Source organism: Protopterus annectens, chromosome 5.part1, assembly GCF_019279795.1.
Source record: "Protopterus annectens isolate FY-2018-M chromosome 5.part1, PAN1.0, whole genome shotgun sequence".
NCBI classification, from domain to species: Eukaryota; Metazoa; Chordata; order Ceratodontiformes; family Protopteridae; genus Protopterus; species Protopterus annectens.
In genome coordinates, this window is record NC_056736.1 from 55,958,925 (window position 1) to 55,971,149 (window position 12,225).

Below are 12,225 nucleotides of genomic sequence, written 5' to 3' on the forward strand. Positions count from 1 at the left end.
TATTGAGCATATTTAAATACAATTGCGTGTAGCTGCGCACCACGCAAACCAGGGCAACGCCGGGCAGTGTCGGGCAACATTAAGCAATGTTGGGCAAAGTCGGGCAAAGTTGAGCAAAGTCAGGTAAACCTGCTCACACCTGCTTTACTGTTCCTTAACCAGTCAGGTCTGCCCAGCAGGAAAATAAAAAGCAGTGACCGGGCTCGAACAAAGGATACTGTGCACTATAGTCACAGTACTGAACCACTAAGCCATGACAGCATTTTACTGCCACAGACACAACTTAAGTCACTCACACATATCAGTTGGGGGGGTCATTACTTAACAGTCACAGCCAGCAGGGCAGTTGTAGACAAACGCAAACACAAACGAATGCTGTATCATGCCTTCGGAAGAGGCATATGGGTAACCTCCCCCCAGGCCTATGCAGACAGATAACAGCAGGCCAGGCAGTGTGATGTGGGTTGGGTAGGCTATGAATTCACAAACTAATATACGTGAAATTGGAAGCTAAGATCTGTAGTACAGTAGTATGCCTCAAGCCAGTATGATAAGCAACAGTACAGACTGAAATGGAGTACCTGACATAGCATTGCAGGCCTAGCAAATGTGTATAAGTGTCAGGTGTACCCCTCATCCTATGTGCACCCACAGTAAGAATCAGGTGTGTCCCCCGGATAGAAATGTACAAATAATAACTGTCCCCCTTGTATGTAGAAATGTTGTTAAGTCTGTACAAATTGACTCATGGAAGCCCTGCAGGCACAGCATGCTTCCTGTTGATGTACAACCTAAAGGTGAGCCCTGAAGTAAAAACCAACTTGATTTTTCACACACATATAGTATATATGCCCATAGTGGGCATGCTCACACACTTAAACAAATTTACCAAATTTCAGTCAACAGCATTCTGAAAGGTCATACTGGGCATGCTCACACACAAACAAACGAAGCAAATGTCAGTCAATAACATACTGAAAGGTCATACTGGGCATGATCACACACTTAGGCCATGTCTAAGTACAGCAGTGGGCCACACATATCTGGCAGTTGCAGTTCTTACTCCAGACACACGTCACTATTCACCAATCCTGCCTTGTGCACACAGTGATATGAAAACAGATCCATATAATATATTGGACCCCTGTCATAATCAAACTATGTAATACAAGTACTTAAGTCGTTCAAAGAAAGTTAAAATCCAAAGAATATCAATAAATCTCCGAGCAGTATCATCAAGAAACAATGAGCACTCCTAACATTATCCAAGGCAAACTCTGCTACAAATATTGCCAAAGATTCCATAGAGAACCATGAAGCTTTCTTTAGCTATGTCATAAATATCAATGTAAACTCATATATGTTCTGAGTTAGTGCAAAGCGTAAATGAATACATGTACACGAATGACATTGCCAACATCTTGTCAGACAGGTTCATACATATCTCCCCCCCCCCCTCTCGCTGATAAAAGGGCACATTACCATACCTGGAGATTGTGAAAACCCAAAAATCACATATACAATGGTAAAAAAAGCTTTATCCAAACCTAAAAATACGGCATCTATGAAATGATATGGTGTCCCTGGCTGTGTCATATGTGAACTCCAAAACAAACAGACCCTGCACCTGAACAGTCTGTTGAGACTCACTCTCTGTACAGAATATGAAACTGTTGAATGGCTTACAGCAATGTTTGGCACACTCTACAAGTGTTGGTGCACAACAGACCATGGGAACTACTGTCTTATAAGCCTAATAAGCCTGATCTGCAAGGCCATGGAGTCCATCATTATGGAACCCATAAATAGAGCTATTGGGAGCCTACAAACACCCAGCCCTACTCATTTTGGTTTGGTCAGGGGCAGATCATGGTCCCTAAACCTACTAGACAGTTTTCAAGGCAGTTACCCAGGACATACATTAATGAAATGAGCTCCACATGGCCTACATATACCTTGAAAAGCCCTTTTCCAACATCCCACATACACATGTCATATCCACAAAATCAACAACCTGTGCATAAACATGTATGTCATCTGATGGATTGCCAACTGGGGCACAGATAGATCCCACAAGGTAAGAATTGTGGTCTCCTGTTGGACTGTAAGCCAGTAATAACTGCTGTCCCCCATGGCTCAGTCCTGGGACCCATCCTATATGGTGTATACTTTTCAGAAGTACAGTCAAACACATGAGGGCTATGGTTAGCAAAGTTTGTGGATGACTGCAAAAAGGCTGTCATAATCGATGTTTGGGACAACAGAGACATCCTTAAAAAGGGTCCCAGTCAGACAGATGTGGTGTCAAAATTATGGCCTCGAGCTACAGTAATACAAATACCACATAGGTGCCAACACCCTAAATATGGAGGTAATAATAAGGGATCTATGGACACATGTGGATAGTCATCTCTACTTTCAGAACCACATTCACAAAGTGGTTAAACAATCATGCTATGTGTCCCCACAAATTGCCAAAGTCTTTGCATGTAGGTCAAAGGAGGTTTCCTCTACTCATCAGTCATCAGACCCATCAGAAAGTACCACAACACACTTGCAATGAATCTGACTAGACAGGTACAGCATCTTGAAAGACCACTAAAGTGCCTCAACAAGAGGATTACTGGCCTCAGACAGTTGCCCCATGCAATAAGACTGAAATAACTCAATCTGTACTCTGTTGCATATCGTCTGCTAAGGCGATCTCTGCCAACATATAGGTCCATGTCCAATGCAGAACTGATATACATGCTCTATCTGAAGTAAACCCAAGCTCACTGTGCCATATGCTCTAGGGATATAATCATCACAACAATAAATATAACATGTTGGAGGGATACATTACTAACTCACAGACTTCCCTTGCTTTGGAACAGGCTCCCAACCTACATTAAGCTGAGTCCCTCACTGACACTCTTCCAGAGGAGCCTTGATGAGTGTATGTGAAACTGAACTGTCACACCATGGATCACTTCATCAGCTCTACTACACAGAAGCCTCGGGAACTAACCCCATGTGTGGTGATAGCTGCACACTCTGGCCATACTAATATATGCCTTCAGGCAGATAGCCTATTACCTACCTATTTACCTATATATGTAGGGGGACACAGTATAATGAGCAAAAGATGGATGGGCAGAGATGTATGTAAGAGGGTGACCATGACAGGGAGCCATCCAGGACTGTCCCACAAAGCACACATCCCAATAGCACAAAAGACATGAGGTGCACACCTCAGCCACTGTACTTAACAGCCACCAGTATCTGTAAGCATTACAGTGTATGTGGTGCATGTGCCTGCTGTATAACATGACTGTACAATGAAGTAAACATCTACTATCTGTAGACATGTACCTGTCACATAGGTTCATAGGTATGTAGTAAACTATCTTCACAGAGGCATATATTAGCCTAGGCAAGTTGTGCAGCTTTCACCACCCTATTGGTTAGTCTCCTAAGCCCTAGTCCTAATAGTGAGTATCCTAAGCCCCTTTCTAGTGGGGCTGCTGATGTGATCCCTGGCATGAATTGTCTGTTTCCCATCCACTCATCAAGGTTCCTATTGAAGAGTGTCAGCAGGGGGCTCTGTCTGATGTACATTGGGACTCTGTTCCACAGTAAGGCAAGTCTCTGGGATGGTACTCTATCCCACCAGCATGTTGTATTCATTGTTGTGATGAGGTTCATATCCCTGGAGTGTCTAGTGCGACTCAGTTTTGTTTTACTTAGATGAAGCATGTTCAACAGTTATGTGTTGAGACATGGCTCTGTATGTTAGGCAAAATTTGCCTCTGAGTAGGTGGTACGCAACAGAGAACAGATTTAGTTTTTTCCAGTTGTGTTGCATAACACAACTGTTTGAGGCCAGTAATCCTCTTGGTGAAGAACCTCTGTGGTCTCTCCAGCTGCTGGACATGCCTAGTCGAGTACATCCAAAATGGTGCATTGTACTCAATGATGGGTCTGATGACCTATGAGTAGAGGGCAACCACTACTTCTTTTGACCTTGATGCAAACCCTTTGTTGATTAGGTGGACCACATAGGATTTCCTAACCACTTTGGCAACATGGTTGTCAAAGGAAAGATGACTAACTACTTCTGTCCCCAGATCCCTTTTTACCTCGTCAGTTTTTAGGAGGTAACACCTATGTGGTAGTCTGTGTGTACTTTGTTTTCCCCAAAGAGGATTACTATGCATTCTTTCACATTGAGCTTGAGGCCATGATTCTGACACCACACATCTGTCTCATAGAGTCCCTTCTGGAGAATATTTGTGTCACCTGGGGAATCTATTATGGCAAACACTTTACAGTTCCCAGCAAACTTAGTCAACCACAACCCTCCTGTGTTGGCATGTGCTTCTGAGAAGTATATACCAAACAGGAGTGGCCCCAGGACTGAACCCTGGAGAACACCAGTTGTTACTGGTTTAGAGTCTGACATGTAACCAACAACTCTTAATTTGTGGGCTCTGTCTGTGAACCAGTTTGCAATCCATCTTGTGATGTATGGATTTATGCCCAGGTTGGTAAGATCATCTATGATACCTGACTGGGAATGGTGTCAAAGGCCTTAGCGAGGTATAGGTAGGCTGTGCTGAGCTCCTTTCAATCATCTGTAGCCTGGGTAACTGTCTCAAAGAAATCCACCCAGTTCAGGAGGCATGATCTGCCTTTGACGAAGCCAAACTTGGTGTGCTCAGCTGTGTGAAGGTTCCCAATGTCTTTATTGTTGAGTTCCATTATGATTGTCTCCATTGCCTTGCAGATCAGACTCATCAGGCTCATAAAGCGGGAATGCCAAAGGTCTGTTGTGGCCCCACCCCTGTGGAGTGAGAAGAACATTGCTGTGCAACATTATATATCCTGTAGAGAGGATGTAGAGAGAGTTGTAGGTATCCTTGATAAATATGGATACAACCCCACACTATGTGCTATGATCCAGGTTCTGATGCTGGAAGGTATGGAATGAGTAGTATCCTGGTAGTGCTGGTGTGCTCTCTGGAGCCTTGAACTAGGTTTCTGTTACTGCACAGATATCAATATTCTCCATACTGAGAAGTGCCTCGAGTGTGTGCATTTGGAGGCTGAGACTTTTGGCAATGAGTAGCATTTAGCTCACTTTGTGGTTATTTGTGTTGGTTACGGGATTTGGTTTGTCCTGAGTGACCGATGTTCCACACCTGAAGTCAACGCCTCATTGGTCTGATCTGACCATAAGCTAATTACCCTAGATATCCACATTCTGCCCCCCCCCCCCCATTAAGGAAACCATGGTAAAAAAATTCTCCAAAGCCAACTTCATGCTTCTTAAGACAGAAGTGGTGAACTTCATGACACCCATGCAGATGGACAATACAGTTATGACTACTGAATCCTACAAAATTGCACTTTATACGCACTTGCATGAGTGCATCGATTGTGCTATCCCAAACAGAACCAAGACGCTATCCTCCAAAATAAGGAAGCCAGCCTGCTGGTCCTCTGCCATAAACAAACTGTACAACAGAAGGAAGAAACTGTTGCAAAAGAGAGTAAAATCCCATGAGTGGAGGAGCTCCCTGGTCAGCCTCAGTAAGAAGCTGCAATCCCTGATAAAATCCTCCAAAGCTAGTTACAAAAACAAAATCGCCACTGATTCTAAAGACAACCACAAAGCATTCTATAGCTATGTCAAGAATCTCAATGGCAACACTCAGATCTGCTCTGAGGTACAGCACAATGACATTAAATATACCGACCCAAATGATATTGCCAAATCCTGGCAGATAAGTTCAGTGCTAACTTTACCCCCCTCTCATCCATTAAAGAGCCCATCTCTATACCAGAAGAATGCAAAGTTCCTGTAATCACGGCTGCACATGTAAAAACCACACTCTCCAAAAGCAAGAACACAGTATCCATGGGACCAGGCAACATCCCAGGCAGCGTTCTACATGGACTACAGAATGAACTGGCACCCCACCTAAGTAGCATGTTCAATCATAGCCTCACCTCAGGCTTTCTGCCTGCTGAATGGTGCAGAGCGATGGTTATCCCACTCCAGAAGGGGGGAGCCACCACGGACCCCAGGAACTACCGCCCCATTAGCCTGATGAGCCTGGTCTGCAAGGCCATGGAATGTATCATCATGGAACTTATAAACAAAGACATTGGTAATCTCCAAACTCTGGACCCCACCCAGTTTTGGTTTGTAAGAGGCAGATCATGTCTTCTAAACCTGATAGACTTCTTTGAAGCAGTCACCAAAGCCGTAGACAAGGGTAAGGTGGTTCACACAGCCTATCTAGATCTTGCCAAGGCTTTTGACACCATCCCCCACTCTGGAATTATAGATAAACTCACTAAACTAGGTATAAATACCTATGTCACAAGATGGGTTGCCAACAGGCTCACTGGCAGAACCCACACTGTGAAAGTAGCAGACTCCAAACCCGACTTCAGACCAGTGATAAGTGGAGTACCACTGGGTTCAGTCCTGGGTCCTCTCCTGTTTGGTATCTACTTCTCTGAAGTACAGGCTAACACAGAAGGTCTCTGGCTAATGAAGTTCACAGATGACTACAAACTAGGAGCCATAATCAAAACTTCTAACGATGTGGACATCATACAAAAGGGCCTCATTGAGACAGATGCCTGGTATCGAAGCCATGGCCTCAAGCTCAATGCCAAAAAATGCATTGTCATCCCCTTTGGTAAAAACTTTGTACCCATGAACTACAAGACAAGCGGTAGTACACTTAACACTGAAAGTGTGATGAGACCTTGGGACACAGATGGACAGTCTCTCCTTTGATAATCACATTGCCACAGTAGTCAGGAAATATTTCTACGTGGCACACCTCATCACAAAAGGTTTCTCATCCAGAAAAAACAAAGTCATTGTTCCCCTCTACTCATCACTCATTAGACCCATTATAGAGTGCAACACCCCTTTTGGTATGTACCTCACAAGACATCTACAACAACTGGGAAGGCCACTGAAATACCTCACAAAGAGGATTACCGGCCCCAAACAGATGCCCTACACAGACCGTCTCGAAAAAAATCCAGTTTTATTCCGTCTCATATTGCCTACTCAGAGGCGATCTCTGCCTAACATACAAAGCTATGTCAAACCCAGAGCTGTTGGACATGCTCCACTTAAAGAAATCCCAAAACCTCCGAGCTACACGCTCTAGGGACCTAAACCTTGTCACCACAATAAACAGAACCTGCCAGAGGGATTGATTCCTGTCTCAGAGACTTCCCATACTCTGGAATAAACTACATATCTATATCAAACAAAGCTCCTCATTAGCACTCTTCAAGAAAATCTTGATGATTGGATGGGAAATAGGAAATTCACCCCGGGAATCACCTCTGTGGCTCTGCTCAACAGTGGCACAGGAAAATTATTTTCTTGGTTGTCAGAAGCCAGGGTACCTTTTTGGCTGGGCTTGTATAGGCCCCCGGGCCGATAGCCTAGTACCTACCTATGAACCTAGGAACCTTTGAGCCTTGCCTTAATATGGGGATAGCAAGAGCCTTGGCCAGTATTCAGAAGGATGGGGGTAACAGGTGCAAACCATCTCTAGCGAAGCAACAAGGCTTGTCTGTCATGTCATCACAGGCAGACAGAGACTGGATCCCCTTTGAATGACACCAGAAGCTCAGCCAATTGTTGATGTTTATCATCTTTCTGTTATATTGCAGTATCATGTTGGTGAAGGTAAGATGCTACTCAAGGTCAGGGTCATACAGGCCTGGGCTACATGATCATAGAGCTACTATATATCTCTTGTCATGTTATACTGGGAGGTATGTCACAGATCATTCACATTGACATGTACAAAGACTGCATCATATACGTACCTGTTCTGGAGTGATGTAAGTGTTTGTGTTATGTGGTGGATCATAGCACCTGACAGACAACTGACAGTAACCTTCCCCTTGTCCAGCCTAGTGAGTGGAACATCTGTGTACCTGATTAAGGAGTCACCTATTACTAGTGTGCTGGGTATGTTGTTTTGCCTTAGGGCCTGTTGTGAGGCGCACTGCTTTGGTGTATTATGTGTTTTCTGGCGTATGCTTGGAGGTGCATATTGCTGCTTGTCTGCTTAGGAGGGCACTTTCTCTTTTTCAGATTAACATTTGTATTCTCGGTGTATGGTAATGTGTATTTATGTGTGTGTTTTGCTGGTGCTTATATTGTAGGTCTATGTGAGACTGTTGGTGTTGTGCTTGTATGACCCTACTACTCTTGACTGTATTGTCCAGTATTGGGTTGACAGAGCTTAGCCACCAGTTTGACCCTGTGTGTGCCAGCATATGGTGCATCAACCCATATATGATATGGTTATGGCCTATGCAAACAATACACTCAAATACACCTAGTATGATAAGCCTGCTGAGGTTAGCAAATGTGAAAAAAACCTTTGGGCAAACTGTCAGCGAGTAATGTCTGTATTACATCCTGTAACTCCATATTTCTTGCTGAAGTGTAAAAAAGTAAGTAGTTTGGAATAAGAACCCCGCACTTGCCAACTGTGTGTGTGTGTGTGTGTGTGTGTGTGTCTCCCTGGGGAGGAAGAAACCTTTTTGGAGACTACTCACACCCCTTAAAAGTGACATACTCATCTTTGACGAGTCTGATGATGTCACCATCCTACAAATATACCTATAGGAAGGTGAAATCTCAGTAATGTGTATAGTGCATCTTCTAATTGCATACTGCTGTAGTATCATCATGTAGTTAGGTAGGTGTTTGAATCCTGCACTTGCCAATTGTGTGTGTCTTTCTGAGGAGAGAGCATCCTTTCTGGAGACTACTCACACCCCTTAAAAGTGATATACTCATCTTTGTCAAGTCTGATGATGTCACCATCCTACAAATATACCTGTGGGAAGGTAAAATCCCAGTAATGTGCATAACACATCATGTAAATGCGTATTGCTGTAGTATCATAATGTAGTTAAGTAGGGGTCTGAATCCTGCACCTGCCAACTGTCTGTCTGTCTCTCCCTGATGAGAGAGCAACCTTTTTGGAGACTACTTACACCCCTTAAAAGTGATATACTCATTTTTGTCAATTCTGATGATGTCAGCATCCTACAAATACACTTGTGGGAAGGTGTAATCCCAATAATGTGTATAGTGTGTCATGTAAATGCATACTGCTGTAGTATCCTAATGTAGTTATGTAGGAGTTTAAATCCTGCATTTGCTAACTGTGTGTGTGTGTGTGTGTGTGTGTGTGTGTGTGTGTGTGTGTGTGTGTGTGTGTGTGTGTCATACTGCTGGTCAATGTAGAGTGGGTTTTGATTTTTCTAGTGTATGACATATCACAATGACAACTGTATGTGCATAACATATGTAAGGTAGCTGAGGGGCAAAGCCATATACATACATGTGACCTCAATTTTTTCATCGGTGGGTACTCTGCTTTCTCTATGAAAGCCTCTGTTAGCTTTGCCAGAGCATGCTGTCGCTTTCCAGACCTTAGGTCACTTCTGTATGCTTGTGACAAGCGTAGCTACTGCAGTGATCCCTGGTCTACATCTTCTGTTTCACATCCACTCATCACTGTTTCTATTGAAGAGTGTGAATGAGGGTTTATGCTTGAGGTATATTTGAATCCTGTTCCAAAGCAACAAAGTCTGGCAAAGATAACTAATCCTTATAGTTGTGCAACAACCTCTGCGGATCTGCATGCAAACCCTTTATTGCTTATGTGCTCCACAGATGGATTTCCAAAACCCTTTGGTAATGTGATTATCAAAGGAGAGATGACTAAACAAAGGCTCTATGTATACATTAGTCTGAAAACACACAGTCACTGTAGCCCAAAGGTCTTCTCCAGAAATAAATGAAGTCAAATGAGGATACAAACTGGAAGTCGACCACCACAATAAATGGATAAAATGTATTTATTGTGAACAGATAAGCGCTTTCACGTGTGCCAAGACACGCTTCTTCAGATCCAGTAAGGATCTGAAGAAGCGTGTCTTGGCACACGTGAAAGCGCTTATCTGTTCACAATAAATACATTTTATCAATTTATTGTGGTGGTCGACTTCCAGTTTGTATCCTCATTCTATGTATACGTTAGTACCTATTCCACATTTTGGGGGCTACTACCTATGTGGTACTCTGGGGATACTTTGTTTTCTAAAAGTGGATAACTATGATTTCTTTGGCTTATAACTTTACAGCATGATTTTGACACCAGGTATCTGTCACTATGATACCCATTTGGAGGATGTGTGTCATCTGGAGAATAAGGTATAGCCCACAGTATGCATTTTCATCAAACGTGGGCAGACATATCTCTACTGTGTTTACTTGTACCTAAGAATGCTATATGTCAAACAGGAGTGTTCCCAGGACTGAGTGCAGGTGAATACCACTTGTTACTGGCATAGAACTGTACACGGAGGCTGCAAATGTTACTGTGTGTCCTACATCTGTGCATCAGTTGTCAATCCATCATCTAACAATCGTTTATGGTCAGTCTGTTGAGGTTATGTATAATACAAGAATATAGGATGGGTATGAATTGCTGGTGAGCTATAGCTTGGCTATGTGGACCACCCCTCCCTCACATATAGCCTTGTTAACTGGCTTGAAGTCTACTATGTGTAGGAGCCATGATCTGGCCTTTAGAGAACCTAAGTGGGTATGGTGAAGTGTTTGCAGGTTCATAATGTCTCTGTTAATGAGTTCCATAATGCTATGCTCCATAGCTTTCCAGATAACATTTTTCTGGCTTATAGGGTGAGAGTTTCCAGAATCTGTTGTAGCTCTACCCTTAATCAATTTATGTTAACATTTGCACTGGGTGTGACGAGGGTGGACAGGATTAGGAATAAGTATATTAGAGGGTCAGCCCAGGTTTGAAGGTTAGTAAACCAAGCCAGATAGGCAGGATTACATTGGTTTGTAAATGTGCTGAGGGATGCAGAGTATATTGTGAAATAGATGCTAAGGATGAAGCCATCTGGTAACAGGAAAAGAGGAATGCCTAAGATGAGGTTTATGGATGTGGTGAGAGAGGACATGCAGGTGGATGGTGTGACAGCGCAAGATGCAGAGGGTAGGAAGAAATGGAAACAGATGATCTACTGTGGCATCTAATGCCTAATCCAATGGGAGCATCCAAAAGGAGAAGAAGAAGAAGTTGTAGCTCATCCCCTGTGGACTGTGAACACCATTACTGTGCATCATTCCACAAGTATGTAACCTGTATAAAGGCTGCATCTGAACAGAGTGTTTAGGTGAGTGGTGACTTCATATGTCAGCTTGTGTATGATACAGCCAGGGACACTGTCCAGTACCATTGCCACTGTGGTTTGGCTGTTGGTAAAGAAATGTTTTAACTAGAGTGTCTGTGAATCATCAGGTTTTACATTCATTGGGTCTGGAAATGTGGCTCTTGTGTAACGAGAGGGTGGTGAAATCTGCATTCAAACTGTCTGACAAGATATTGGTAATGTCATTCAGATAAGTGTACTTTGTGACCATTTACATTAACTCTGACCCGATCTTAGATTTCCCCTCTAGATTATAAACACTTAAGAAAGCTTTAGTGTTGTCTTTGGAATCCTTGCCAATTTGTATTTTGAAGCTTGCCTTGTATGATTAATGAGGGCTTGTATTTTTCCAATGATACTGACCAGAGAGGTTATCCCTTCTTGGTATGTAACTCTTTTTTGGTACAACTTCACACCTTCTATTATATATTTAGTTTATGGCAGGGGTCCATGAGACTAATACACTTTTACTGTAAAAGTGAGTATTTCTTGTGTTTGTGATAGCACGGTCCATGCAACCCTGTAGGTGAACAGTGTGCATTACTAAAGGATTATGCAGCTGGGACAGTGTTAACCTTAGTAATGCAAACCAATGACAGATAGCAATAACAGCATCACCCACAGCACCATGTCAACCCATGTCATACATACACATGCGTACTCAAGTTCCAAAATGTGTGTAGTACAATGCATACTGGTCACCAATAGAAACGATGGAGTGTTAACACTGGCCAATACAGGGCATGTCACCCTGCCCATCTGTCCAATATGCATGTACATGCAGACAGTGCACCTCCACCATGTTCACAAAAGGACACCTGTAAACCTGTGTTGCACACACCCCACATTTACTGTCCACTGTATAATGCATGCTGACACAAGTACACACATCAGCCAAGTGGCACATGGGCAAACAAAACACATTTGGAATAA